This window comes from Bos grunniens, chromosome 7 (genome assembly GCF_055505025.1).
Source record: "Bos grunniens cultivar Pamir isolate PY7600 chromosome 7, Bosgru_T2T1.0, whole genome shotgun sequence".
Taxonomy (NCBI): Eukaryota; Metazoa; Chordata; class Mammalia; order Artiodactyla; family Bovidae; genus Bos; species Bos grunniens.
Window position 1 is genome coordinate 41,363,125 of NC_141171.1, and position 14,931 is coordinate 41,378,055.

General features: G+C 39.9%; 1 pseudogene; it reads left to right on the forward strand.

Annotated features, from left to right (window-relative positions):
* The first annotated feature begins 283 nt into the window (after window positions 1-283).
* Window positions 284-7,914, forward strand: LOC147369198 (olfactory receptor 2T8-like; annotated as a pseudogene).
* Window positions 7,915-14,931: the final 7,017 nt, after the last annotated feature.

A 14,931-nucleotide genomic window follows, 5' to 3' on the forward strand; every position in this document is an offset into this window, starting at 1 on the left:
CATACTGATAAAATATACAAAAATAATAGAAATGTAATTGATATTATTATGTATGCATATATAATTTATTTGGATAAAAAAATAATGTGTAATTACAAAGATATGGAGAATAGGATGCCAAGCCAAACATCTTCTGATGCAGTGAAAGAATTTAAGTCATAATTTTTCCTCCGAGTCTCATTTTTTTTCTGTGCCATCAAGTTTCAAAAGGAAATGCTCAAGCTTCCTTTTAAGCAAGTATCGTTTCCTAATTATTCATTGTCTTCTAGGAATAACTGAAGCCATGGAAAATACAAATGACACCACGGGAATAAACTTCATTCTTTTAGGGCTCCTTAACTACACACAAACCCATATATTTTTCTTTTCTGTGGTTCTCATGACCTTCCTCACCTCCCTGATGAGCAATATCTTCATGATCATGCTCATTCGCATGGATTCCCAGCTGTGCACACTGATGTACTTCCTGCTTAGCCAGCTCTCCCTCATGGACGTGATGCTGGTCCTCACTGTTGTTCCCAAAATGGTAGGTAACTACCTGATGCACATCAGGTCTATCTCTTCTGCTGGCTGTGGTGCCCAGATCTTCCTGTTTGTCACTCTGGAAGGGGGCGAGTGCTTTCTCTTAGCGGCCATGGCCTATGACCGCTATGTGGCCATATGTCATCCCCTGCGATACCCAATCCTCATGAATCAGAAGCTCTGCTTGCACATGACAGCCGGTTCCTGGCTTTTGGGAGGGGTGGATGGGCTGATGCAGGCTGGTGTCACCCTGAGCTTCCCTTACTGCCATTCTCGAGAAATCAACCACTTCTTTTGTGAGGCACCATCGCTTGTTCGCCTTGCCTGTACAGACACCATGATTTTTTAATTTTTCATGTACATCTGCTGCGTCCTGATGCTTTTGATCCCAGTGTCTTTCATTTTGGCTTCCTACAGTCTCATCCTGATCACTGTGCTCCGCATGCATTCTGCTGCAGCCAGGAAGAAAGCTTTTGCTACTTGTTCCTCCCACCTGGCTGTGGTGGGGTTTTTCTATGGCACCATCATATTTATCTACATGCGGCCCAAATCCTATCGTTCAGTGGCTCATGACAAAGTAGTCTCTGCCTTTTACAACATCTTCACACCTGTGTTGAACCCACTTATATACAGTGTGAGGAATAAAGAAGTCAAGGGGGCTTTGAGAAAGTGGCTGGAGAAATATTTTCAGTGATCTCTACAGTAAGCATTACTGGCATAATGACATCACTCAGATTTAGGTTTTGTGTCAATTTCTTTTGTATCAATATACTTTGCTTTCATGTTCCCTGTTTGCATTAATTTAAAAAACATATAATTCATATTTGGTAAATTAATTAAAATGACATTTGTTCTGTATTCATACTTTGTCATGATACTTTTTTCTGAATTTTGAACCTCAGCTATAAGAATAAATGACAGAGGCATTCCATCATAAGATATGCTGGACACCAGCCATGTAATTTGCATTTTGGGGTGTGTTCTTTTGTGTGTATATAATGAAAATCATTAATTATGGTAGAGATGAATTATTTTTAAGGTAACTAATTGTTTAAAAAAACCAATTTTTACCTTACTTCATGTAATTTTGATAAAATAAATTTCAAATGAATAATCAATATTAATATAAAATATGCACATATATGTATATATATATGAAAGTTGCAGGAAATATTCATCAAAATGTTTTCAAGGGAATTATTTCTCATGATTATATGATTAAAATATCTTTAGATATTTTAATTAAATTTTTAATTAGATAAACAGATTTAATTAGATTTTTAATTAGATAAACAGATTGGAATCCATACATTTAGATGTTGTCAAAATATGCAGGAATCATGGAGAAGCCAACATCTTTATCTGAAGACAGAAAAAGCACTATTAAAATACATGTGATTAAATTCACCAAAAAAATTAACATTGAAAATACACATAGGTTGTACACAGTTGTAATTGGAGCAAAAAATATCCAGGTATCTTTCTTCACATGTTAAAGTGAAGAAAATCTACTTTTAGTTCAGTTCAGTTCAGTCGCTCAGTCGTGTCCGACTCTTTGCGACCCCATGAATTGCAGCACGCCAGGCCTCCCTGTCCATCACCAACTCCTGGAGTTCACTCAGACTCACGTCCATCGAGTCAGTGATGCCATCCAGCCATCTCATCCTCTGTCGTCCCCTTCTCCTCCTGCCCACAATCCCTCCCAGCATCAGAGTCTTTTCCAATGAGTCAATTCTTCACATGAGGTGGCCAAAATACAGGAGTTTCAGTTTTAGCATCATTCCTTCCAAAGAAATCCCATGGCTGATCTTCAGAATGGACTGATTGGATCTCCTTGCAGTCCAAGGACTCTCAAGAGTCTTCTCCAACACCGCAGTTCAAAAGCATCAATTCTTCGGCCCTCAGCTTTCTTCACAGTCCAACTCTCACATCCATACATGACCACTAGAAAAACCATAGGCTTGACTAGATGGACCTTTGTTGACAAAGTACTGTTTCTGCTTCTCTATATGCTATCTAGATTGGTCATAACTTTCCTTCCAAGGGGTAAACGTCTTTTAATTTCATGGCTGCAGTCACCATCTGCAGTAATTTTGGAGCCCCCAAAAATAAAGTCTGACACTGTTTCCCCATCTATTTCCCATGAAGTGATGGGACCAGGTGCCATGATCTTCGTTTTCTGAATGTTGAGTTTTAAGCCAATTTTTTCACTCTCCTCTTTCACCTTCATCAAGAAGCTTTTTAGTTCCTCTTCACTTTCTGCCATAAAGGTGGTGTCATCTGCTTATCTGAGGTTATTGATATTTCTCCCAGCAAACTTGATTCCAGCTTGCGCCTCATCCAGCTCACGGTTTCTCATGATGTACTCTGCATATAAGTTAAATAAGCAGGGTGACAATATACAGACTTGATGTAATCCTTTTCCTATTTGGAACCAGTCTGTTGTTCCATGTCCAGTTCTAACTGTTGCTTCTTGACTTGCATACAGGTTTCTCAAGAGGCAGGTCAGGTGGTCTGATATTCCCATCTCTTTCAGAATTTCCCACAGTTTATTGTGATCCACACAGTCAAAGGCTTTGGCATAGTCAATAAAGCAGAAATAGATGTTTCTCTGGAACACTCTTGCTTTTTTGATGATCCAGCAGATGGTGGCAATTTGGTCTCAGGTTCTTCTGCCTTTTCTTCCTTTTTTTTTTTTTTTTTGCTATCCTCTCTTATTTTCTTTTTTTTTTTAATTTATTTTATTTTTTAACTTTACAATATTGTATTGATTTTGCCATATATCAACATGACTCCGCCACAGGTATACATGTCCTCTGCCTTTTCTAAAACCATTTTGAACATCTGGAAGTTCACAGTTCATGTATTGCTGAAGCCTGGCTTGGAGAATTTTGAGCATTACTTTACTAGCATGTGAGATGAGTGCAATTGTGTGGGGTTTGAGCATTGTTTGGCATTGCCTTTCTTTGGGATTGGAATGAAAACTGACCTTTTCCAGTCCTGGGGCCACTGCTGAGTTTTCCAAATTTGCTGGCATATTGAGTACAGCACTTTCACAGCGTCATCTTTCAGGATTTGAAATAGCTCAACTGGAATCAACTGAAACTAGCTTTGTTCATAGTGATGCTTTCTAAGGCCCACTTGACTTCACATTCCAGGATGTCTGGCTCTAGGTGAGTGATCACACCATCATGATTATCTGGGTCGTGAAGATCTTTTTTGTACAGTTCTTCTGTGTATTCTGGCCACCCCTTCTTAATATCTTCTTCTTCTGTTAGGTCCATACCATTTCTGTCCTTTATCAAGCCCATCTTTGCACGAAATATTCCCTTGGTATCTCTAATTTTCTTGAAGAGATCTCTAGTCTTTCCCATTCTGTTTTTTTCCTCTATTTCTTTGCATTGATTGCTGAAGAAGGCTTTCTTATCTCTTTTTGCTATTCTTTGGAATTCTGCATTCAGATGCTTATATCTTTCCTTTTCTCCTTTGCTTTTCACTTATCTTCTTTTCACAGCTATTTGTAAGGCCTCCTCAGACAGTCATTTTGCTTTTTTCATTTCTTTTTCTTGGTAATGGTCTTGATCCCTGTCTCCTGTACAATGTCATGAACCTCAGTCCATAGTTCATCAGGCACTTTATCTATCAGATCTAGGCCCATAAATCTATTTCTCACTTCCACTGTATAATCATAAGGGATTTGATTTAGGTCATACCTGAATGGTCTAGTGGTTTTCCCTACTTTCTTCAATTTAAGTCTGAATTTGGCAATAAGGAGTTTATGGTCTGAGCCACAGTCAGCTCCTGGTCTTGTTTTTGCTGACTGTATAGAGCTTCTCCATATTTGGCTGCAAAGAATATAATCAATCTGGTTTTGGTGTTGACCATCTGGTGATATCCATGTGTAGAATCTTCTCTTGTGTTGTTGGAAGAGGGTGTTTGCTATGACCAGTGCATTTTCTTGGCAAAACTTTATTAGTCTTTGCCCTGCTTCATTCCATATTCTAAGGCCAAATTTGCCTGTTACTCCAGGTGTTTCTTGACTTCTTACTTTTGCATTCCAGTCCCCTATAATGAAAAGGACGTCTTTTTTGGGTGTTAGTTTTAAAAGGTCTTATAGGTCTTCATAGAACCGTTCAACTTCATCTTCTTCAGCATTACTTGTTGGGCCATAGACTTGGATTACTGTGATATTGAATAGTTTGTCTTGGAAACGAACAGAGATCATTCTGTTGTTTTTGAGACTGCATCCAAGTACTGCATTTTGGACTCTTTTGTTGACCATAATGGCTACTCCATTTCTTCTGAGGGATTCCTACCCACAGTAGTAGATATAACGGTCATCTGATTTAAATTCACCCATTCCAGTCCATTTTAGTTCGCTGATTCCTAGAATGTTGACGTTCACTCTTGACATCTTTTGTTTGACCACTTCCAATTTGCCTTGATTCATGGACCTGACATTCCAGGTTCTTTTGCAATAATGCTCTTATAGCATTGGGCCTTGCTTCTATCACCAGCCATATCCACAACTGGGTATTGTTTTTGCTTTGGCACCATCCCTTCATTCTTTCTGTAGTTATTTCTCCACTGTATATTGGGCACCTACTGACCTGGGGAGTTCCTCTTTCAGTATCCTATCATTTTGCCTTTTCATACTGTTCATGGGGTTCTCAAGGCAAGAATACTGAAGTGGTTTGCCATTGCCTCTCCAGTGGACCACATTTTGTCAGACCTCTCCACCATGACCTGCTCGTCTTGGGTGGCCCCTTGGGCATGGCTTAGTTGGCGAGAGTGGGTGGAGCCGTGCCTGGGCACGCGGAGCCTAGTGGGGAGTATAGAGTGGCCGGAGCTCTGGGCTCGCCATGTCCACCAACTTCACCATGGTGCCTGTGGAGGTGCGATCGGACTGCGGCCAGGAGGAGGCGGCAGAGCCTAACAAGGCACCAGGCCCGCCCAAGGGTGGCGAGCCCGAATGTCCGAGCCTGATGCAGGCAGCTGTGACCGGTGCACTTAGTGTGGCCGAGAGGAGCTACCCCACGTCCGAGGTCAGGGCAGAAGCCAGGAGGACCCCATGCCCGAGGGGAGGTGGCCAAGAGGCGTTACCCCACGTCCGAGGTCAGGGGCAGTGGCCGAGAGTCCAGGCTGTGACAGCGCAGGAACAGCCGAGAGGAGCTACCCCACGTCCGAGGCCAGGGGAGGCGGCCAGGAGGACTTACCCAATGCCTGAGGCCAGGGGCCGCGGCCGGGAAGAGGAACCGCACCTCCAAGGAGCGGTGGCTGCGCGGGCGCAGGAGGGCCTAGAGGTGCTATTCCAGGTTCAAGATCAGAAGGGGAGGCAGTGAGGAGATACCCATCGTCCAAGGTAAGGAGCAGCGGCTGCACTTTGCTGGAGCAGCCGTGAAGAGATACCCCACGTCCAAGGTAAGAGAAACCCAAGTAAGACGGTAGGTGTTGCAAGAGGGCATTAGAGGGCAGACACACTGAAACCATACTCACAGAAAACTAGTCAATCTAATCACACTAGGATGACAGCCTTGTCTAACTCAATGAAAATCTACTTTATATGAACTGTTTTACAAATTTAAGAAAATCATATTTGATCACAAGAAAAAATCTTAGGACTAAAGATTTTACCTCTTTTGAATAACTGAAGGGAGTGAATCTAATTGTACTGAAGAAGGATGGAAGGGAGGAAGGAAAGAAAGAAGGAAGAAATGTGGGAGAGAGGGGAGAAGGTAAGAAAGAAGGAAAGATTTATATTGTACATATTTTGATTTGAACAGATTATCACTTTAGGAATGAAGAGTCAAAAGAGTCTCTTCCCAAAAATTCTTAAATATGAATTTTACTAACTTATTTTTATTGAAATATAGTTGATTTACAACCTTATATTAGTTTCAAATATTCAGCATGTGACTCTGTATTTGTACAGACTATACTCCATTAAAAATTACTAGAAGATAATGGCTATATGTCCTTTGCTATACTGTATATCCTTGTTGTTTACCTATTCTACAGATAGTAGTCTGTATCTCTTAATTCCATACAACTATGTTGCCACTCCCACTCTCTCTGTCCTCACTGGTAACCACTAGTTTATTTTCTTTATCTGTTGAGTCTATTTCTGCTTTGCTATGTACATTCATTTGTATTAATTTTTACATTTCATATAAGAGATATCATATAGCATTTGTCTTTCTCTGTCTGATTTACTTCACTTAGCATAATGCCCTCCAAATCCATCCATGTTGCTGTGAATGGCAGTATTTCATCATTTTTTATGGCTGAGTAATATTTCATTGCACATACATACCACTATTTTATCCATTTGTCTGTTGATGGATACTTGGGTTGCTTCCATATCTTGACTATTGTAAATAGTACTGCTATGAACATTGGGTTCATTTATTTTTTTGAATTAGTGTTTTCATTTTTGAGGAGTATATAACCAGGAGTAGAATTGCTGCATCATATGATAGTTCTAGTTTTAGGTTTTTGAGGAACTTCTATGCTGTTTTCCAAAATGGCTATTCCAATTTTCATCCTCACCAACTGTGTACAAGCTTACTTTTTTCACTTTCTGGCCAACATTGGTCATTTGTAGACTTTTTTTTTGTGAGAGCCGCTTTGACAAGTGTGAGACGATACCTTATTTCTCTGATTTACATTCTTCTAATAATTAATGATGTTGAGCAACTTTATTGTGCCTGTTAGCTATCTCTATGTCTTTCTTGGAAAACTAAATTTCTCTGTACATTTTTTTATTGTGATACTTTTTTTTTTATATTGAGTTATATGAACAACTTGCATATTTTAGATATTAAACTTTTGTTGGTTATATCTTTTGAGAATATATTTTTCCCTTTCTGCAAGTTATCCTTTTATTTGGTAGATTTTTGTTCTGCTATAGAAAACCTTTTAAATACAGTTAGGTCTTATTTGTTATTTTTTTGCTAGGACTTTCCAGGTGGTTCAATGGTAAAGAATAAGCTTACAATGCAGAAGACTTGGGTTCAACTCCAGGGTCAGGAAGATCCCCTGGAGAAGGAAATGGCAACCTACCCCAGTATTCTTGCCTGGGAAATCACATGGACAGAGGAACTGGACAAGCTACAGTCTTTGGAGTTGCAAAGGAGTTGGATATGATTTAGTGACTAAACAGCTAAGAGATAGGTCTAAAAATATTGCTACCATATATTTAAAAGATTCTTCTGCTTATGTTCTCTTCTAGGAGTATTATGTTTTTAGTTCTTCCATTTAGGTATTGAACCTAATTTCAATTTTTTTTTTGTATATAGTGTGAGGAAATGTTCTAGTCTTATTGATTTACATGTAGCTTTCCAGTTTTCTCAGCACCACTTATTAAAAAGACTGTCTTTTCTTGATTTTTAACACCTTCTACATGATCTGCCCAATCTCTTTCATTTATTATCCCACATTAACTCAAAACACCAAGTCAATAGGTATTCAAGAACAAACAAAAGAGAGAGAGAGGAAAAAAAGCTCTTCCATAGCCTCAATAATTATGACTTTCTTCTAATAGAATTTCAGATATTTGAAGCTGAAATGCTAAAATAAAATATAACATTCAATCATCATTATCTCTATTGAATTTAATAAATTAAATAGTAATAAAAATAGAAAAAGGAGTATGTCAAGGCTGTATATTGTCACCCTGCTTATTTAACTTATAAGCAGAGTACAAAAAAGATCTTCATGACCCAGATAATAACGATGGTGTGATCACTGACCTAGAGCCAGACATCCTGGAATGTGATGTCAAGTGGGCCTTAGGAAGCATCACTACAAACAAAGCTATTGGAGGTGATGGAATTCCAGTTGAACTATTCCAAATCGTGAAAGATAATGCTGTGAAAGTGCTGTACTCACTATGCCAGCAAATTTGGAACTCTGCAGTGTCCACAGGACTGAAAAAGGTCAGTTTTCATTCCAATCCCAAAGAAAGGCAATGCCAAAGAATGCTCAAACTACTGCACAATTGCACTCATCCCACATGCTAGTAAAGTAATGCTCAAAATTCTCCAAGCCAGGCTTCAGCAATACATGAACCGTGAACTTCCTGATGTTCAAGCTGGTTTTAGAAAAGGCAGAGGAACCAGAGATCAAATTGCAGACATCCGCTGGATCATCAAAAAAGCAAGAGAGTTCCAGAAAATCATCTATCTCTGCTCTATTGATTATGCCAAAGCCTTTGACTGTGTGGATCACAATAAACTGTGGAAAATTCTGAAAGAGATGGGAATACCAGACCACCTGATCTCCCTCTTGAGAAACCTGTATGCAGGTCAGGAAGTGCCGAGGTCCAGCCCCGGCTGCTCCAGGGTATTCGAAGGGGAGACGGCGTCGGCAACTATTTATTTATTTATTCATCAAAGATATAAAGAATAATAGAATGAAGATAGCTCAGTAGGAAAATTCAGTGGAGAAAAGAAGCTGAGTAGCTTGGTTTACGCGGAAAATCAATATAACCCATGACACCAGGATAGCTCTGACCATGGAGGCTGCAGGCGCCCTCTCGAATAGTGGAAGGTGCCCCACCTTAGACACCTTCTCGAGTGGGTCTTAGAAGCCCAGGCAAATAAATGGTCACAGAGGATATCCGTGCTCCAGATGGAGACTCAGCTGGAAATTGAGGGGAAGAATGACATGGGGAGACCAAGATTTGGTGAGCAAAGCCCGTAGCTTTATTTTCAACAGGGGCTTATATACCCTAAGTTACACATAGAGGATAATAGGGGATGCAAAGTCAGCAGTCTTTGATCCTTATCAAAAACCAGGGTTTCTTTCCTGCACATTTATCGTATACAAATGGTTTGGGTGATTTACATCATCTTTTGGCCAGAAGGCTTATTAACATTTTATGACTCTTGACAAAGACTTATTTTCCCTAAGAGTAATTATTTTAAGGTTTGGCACCATCTTTCAAAGATAAAATTGCATTCCTATAGGGCGGATGTGTAATGGGTTTACAACAAAGGAAAGAATTTATTACCTTAAGGGTCTAAAGTTACTAGCACCAAGGCCACTACTTATTTTTTCTACATACCAACTATATTAGTTAATACACATTCAAGGATACAATTTAGGGGATGTGAAAACTTAGCAACAAGCATTGGTTCATCAATGAAATCTTTTACTAGTTTTATTCTGACAGTTTCTAACTCTCTGAGAGGCTCTAAGCTATTTGAATATCTTATGCTTCCCATGCCTCTCGAGGCTGGGAGACTGTAAACAATCGTATGCATAGCTGTAGGAGTCCCAGTAAACTTGTCAGGTGAGTTAGAGAGCTATCTGAGGGGTTTGGATTTAAACACTCCTAATTGCCCAGGAACTTTATTAATTGGAGCTGTAAGTTAACTCTTTGACAGAGAGAGCGAGATGGTGGTAGGGGACAGCCCTCAGTAAAGTCAGAGGTGAGAGCACAAAGCAATAAAGTAGGCAGAGTCTGGTTTTTTGCGGGTAGATGCTCGAGAATATCCAGGGGGACTCCTGAGGCTCGATCCCGCCTTTGCGTATGCCGAGCCTCCTTCCTCATGACCTTTGTCACGAGTGGAATGTCTCTCGCCGGCTCCCGGCATCGAAGCAACAGTTAGAACTGGACATGGAACAATAGACTGGTTCCAAATAGGAAAAGGAGTATGCCAAGGCTGTATATTGTCACCCTGCTTATTTAACTTATATGCAGAGTACATCATGAAAAACGCTGGACTGGAAGAAACACAAGCTGGAATCAAGATTGCCGGGAGAAATATCAATCACCTCAGATATGCAGATGACACCACCCTTATGGCAGAAAGTGAAGAGGAACTAAAAAGCCTCTTGATGAAGGTGAAAGTGGAGAGTGAAAAAGTTGGCTTAAAACTCAACATTCAGAAAACGAAGATCATGGCATCTGGTCCCATCACTTCATGGGAAATAGATGGGAAACAGTGGAAACAGTGTCAGATTTTATTTTGGGGGGCTCCAAAATCACTGCAGATGGTGACTGCAGCCATGAAATTAAAAGACGCTTACCCCTTGGAAGGAAAGTTATGACCAACCTAGATAGCATATTCAAAAGCAGAGCCATTACTTTGCCAACAAAGGTTCATCTAGTCAAGGCTATGATTTTTCTTGTGGTCATGTATGGATGTGAGAGTTGGACTGTGAAGAAGGCTGAGCGCCGAAGAGTTGATGCTTTTGAACTGTGGTGTTGGGGAAGACTCTTGAGAGTCCCTTGGACTGCAAGGAGATCCAACCAGTCCATTCTGAAGGAGATCATCCCTGGGATTTCTTTAGAAGGAATGATACTAAAGCTGAAACTCCAGTACTTTGGCCACCTCATGCGAAGAGTTGACTCATTGGAAAAGACTCTGATGCTGGGAGGGATTGGGGGCAGGAGGAGAAGGGGACGACAGAGGATGAGATGGCTGGATGGCATCACTGACTTGATGGACATGAGTCTGGGTGAACTCCGGGAGTTGGTGATGGACAAGGAGGCCTGGCGTGCTGCTATTTGTGGGGTCACAAAGAGTTGGACACGACTGAGCGACTGAATTGAACTGAAGAGTATATCATGAGAAACGCTGGGCTGAAGGAACACGAGCTGGAATCAAGATTGCTGAGAGAGATATCAATAACCTCAGATATGCAGATGATACCATCGTTATGGGAGAAAGTGAAAAGGAACTAAAAAGCCTCTTGATGAAAGTGAAAGAGGACAGTGAAAAAGTTGGCTTAAGCTCAACATTCAGAAAATTAAGATCATGGCATCTGGTCACATCACTTCATGGGAAATACATGGGGAAACAGTGGAGACACTGTCAGTTTTTATTTTGGGGGGTTCCAAAATCAATGCAGAATGTGATTGCAGCCATGAAATTAAAAGACGCTTACTCCTTGGAAGGAAAGCTGTGATCAACCTAGATAGTATATTAAAAGGCAGAGCCATTCTTTGCCAACAAAGGTCTGTCTAATCAAGGCTATGTTTTTCCAGGGGTCATGTATGGATGTGAGAGTTGGACTATGAAGAAAGCTGAGCACCGAAGAATTGATGCTTTTTAACTGTGGTGTTGGAGAAGACTTTTGAGAGTCCCTTGGACTGCAAGGAGATCCAACCAGTCCATTCTGAAGATCAGTCCTGGATGTTCATTGGAAGGACTGATGCTGAAACTCTAATCCTTTTCCACCTCATGCGAAGAGTTGACTCATTGGAAAAGACCCTGATGCTGGGAGGGATTGTGGGCAGGAGAAGAAGGGGCCAAGATGATGAGATGGCTGGATGGCATCACCAACTCTATGGACATGAGTTTGAGTGAACTCCGGGAGTTGGTGATGGACAGGGAGGCCTGGCGTGCTGTGATTCATGGGGTCACAGAGAGTCAGACACGACTGAGTGACTGAACTGAACTGAAAACTAGATAATACTCTGTCAGTGTATATCTTCAGACAGAAGTCCTCAACATAATTCATTTTAAATATATATAGCATAGGAATTGATACTATATTCTCAGACATTGAAAATTATATGATGTCAGCTTCAGTTATTTGAAAATTATTTATGAAGTGGTACATGAGTGGTACACAGATTACAGATTATGGATTTATGAATATGCACCAATAAATGCTTACATATATTTATGGGGGTACTCAGGTGCTCAGTCATGTCTGACTCTTTGTGACCTCATGGACTGTAGCCTACCAGGCTTCTCTGTCCATAGAATTTTTTTCAGCAAGAATACTGGAACAGGTTGCCATTTCCTCCTCTGGGGGATTTTTCTGACCCAGGGATTGAACTCACATCTTCTATGTCTCCTTCATTAGCAAGCAGGTTCTTTACCACTGCACCATGTTGGAAGACCACATATATGTATATACAAATTATATATGTAAATTATTGATATATGCAGTTAATACATAATCCAATATGTGACTATTTTATATATATATATATATATATATATATATAAAACTATATATATGCTCTATGCTCATTTATATAAGATATATAAATTTTTATGTTTTTGCATATATTAATAATGTAATCCACTCCAGTACTCTTGCCTGGAAAATCCCATGGACAGAGGAGCCTGGTGGGCTGCAGTCCATGGGGTCTCAAAGAGTAGAACACGACTGAGCGACTTCACTTTCACTTTTCACTTTCATGCATTGGAGAAGGAAATGGCAGCCCACTCCAGTGTTCTTGCCTGGAGAATCCCAGGGACAGGGGAGCCTGGTGGGCTACCGTCTATGGGGTCGCACAGGGTCGGACACGACTGAAGTGACTTAGCAGCAGCAGCAGCAATAATATAATACATTTATCTATGGACTTTCCAGGTGGCTCAGTGGTAAAGGATCTGCCAATGGAGGATATACAGGAGACACAGGTGTGTCTTTAGACTATACTACAAAGCTACAGTCATTAAGACAGTATGGTACTGGCACAAAAATAGAAATATAGACCAATGAAATAAGATAGAAAGGCCAGAGATAAACCCAAACACATATTGACACCTTGACTTTGATAAAGGGGGCAAAAATATACAATGGGGCAAAGACAGTCTCTTCAATAAGTGCTGCTGGGAAAACTGGGCAGCTATGTGTAAAGAATGAAATTAGAACACTTTTTAACACCCTATACAAAGATAAATTCAAAATGGATTAAAAACCTAAGTGTAAGACCAGAAACTATCAAATTCTTATAGGCAAACATAGGCAAAACACTCTATGATATAAAGCACAGCAAGATTTTCTGTGATCCACCTCCTAGACTAATGGAAATAAAAGAAGAAATAAGCAAGTGGGACCTAGTTAAACTTTAAGGTTTTTGCACAGCAAAGGGAACTATAAGGTGAAAAAGCAACCCTCAGAATTAAAGAAAATAATAGCAAATTAAACAACTGATAAAGGTTAATTTCCAAATTTAGAAGCAGCTCATAAAACTGAATACCAGAAAAACAAATAACCTAATAAAAAAGTGGGGAAAAGACCTAAACATACATTTTTTAAAAGAAGATATACAAATGGCTAATAAACACATGAAAAGATACCCAGCATCTCTCATTATTAGAGAAATGCAAATCAAAACTACAATGAGATATCACCTCACACTGGTCAGAATGGCCATTATAAAAAAGTCTACAAACAATAAATGCTGGAAAGCATGTGGAGAAAAGAGAACACTCTTGCACTGTTGGTGGGAATGTAAATTGATACAGCCACTATGGAAGACAGTATGGAGATTCCTTAAAAACCTAGGAATAAAACCACCCTATGACCCAGCAATCCCACCACTAGTCATATACCCTGAGGAAATCAAAGTTGCAAAAGACACATGTACCCCTTGTTCATTGTAGCACTATTTATAATAGCTAGAACATGGAAGCAACCTAGGTGTCCATTGACAGATGAATGGGTATAGAAGTTGTGGTACATATACACAATGGAATATTACTCAGCTGTAAAAAGGAACACATTTGAGTCAGTTCTAACGAGGTGGATGAACCTAAAGCTTATTATACAGAGTGAAGTAAGTCAGAATAAGAAAAACAAATACTGTGAACCATGAACTTCCAGATGTTCAAGCTGCTTTTAGAAAAAGCAGAGGAACCAGAAATCAAATTGCCAACATCAACTGGATCATTGAAAAAGCAAGAGAGTTCCAGAAAAACATCTATTTCTGCTTTATTGACTATGCCAAAGCCTTTGACTGTGTGGATCACAATAAACTGTGGAAAATTCTGAAAGAGATGGGAATACCAGACCATTGGACCTGCCTCTTGAGAAACCTGTATGCAGGTCAGGAAGCAACAGTTAGAACTGGACATGGAACAACAGACTGGTTCCAAATAGGAAAAAGAGTAAGTCAAGGCTGTATATTGTCACCCTGGTTATTTAACTTATATGCAAAGTACATCATGAGAAACCCTGGACTGGAAGAAGCACAAGCTGGAATCAAGACTGCTGGGGAAAATATCAATAACCTCAGATATGCAGATGACACTACCTTTATGGCAGAAAGTGAAGAACTAAAGAGCCTTTTGATTAAAGTGAAAGAGGAGAGTGAAAAAGTTGGCTTAAGCTCAACATTCAGAAAACTAAGATCATGGGATCAGGTCCCATCACTTCAATTTAAATAGATGGGGAAACCATGGAAACAGTGGTTGACTTTATATTGGGGGGCTCCAAAATCATTGCAGATGGTGATTTCAGCCATGAAATTAAAAGGCGCTTGCTCCTTGGAAGAAAAGTTATGACCAGCCTAGACAGCATATTAAAAAGCAAAGATATTACCTTTGCCAACAAAAGTCCATCTAGTCAAGGCTATGGTTTTTCTAGTAGTCATATATAGATGTGAGAGTTGGACTATAAAGAAAGCTGAGTGCAGAAGAATTGATGCTTTTGAACTGT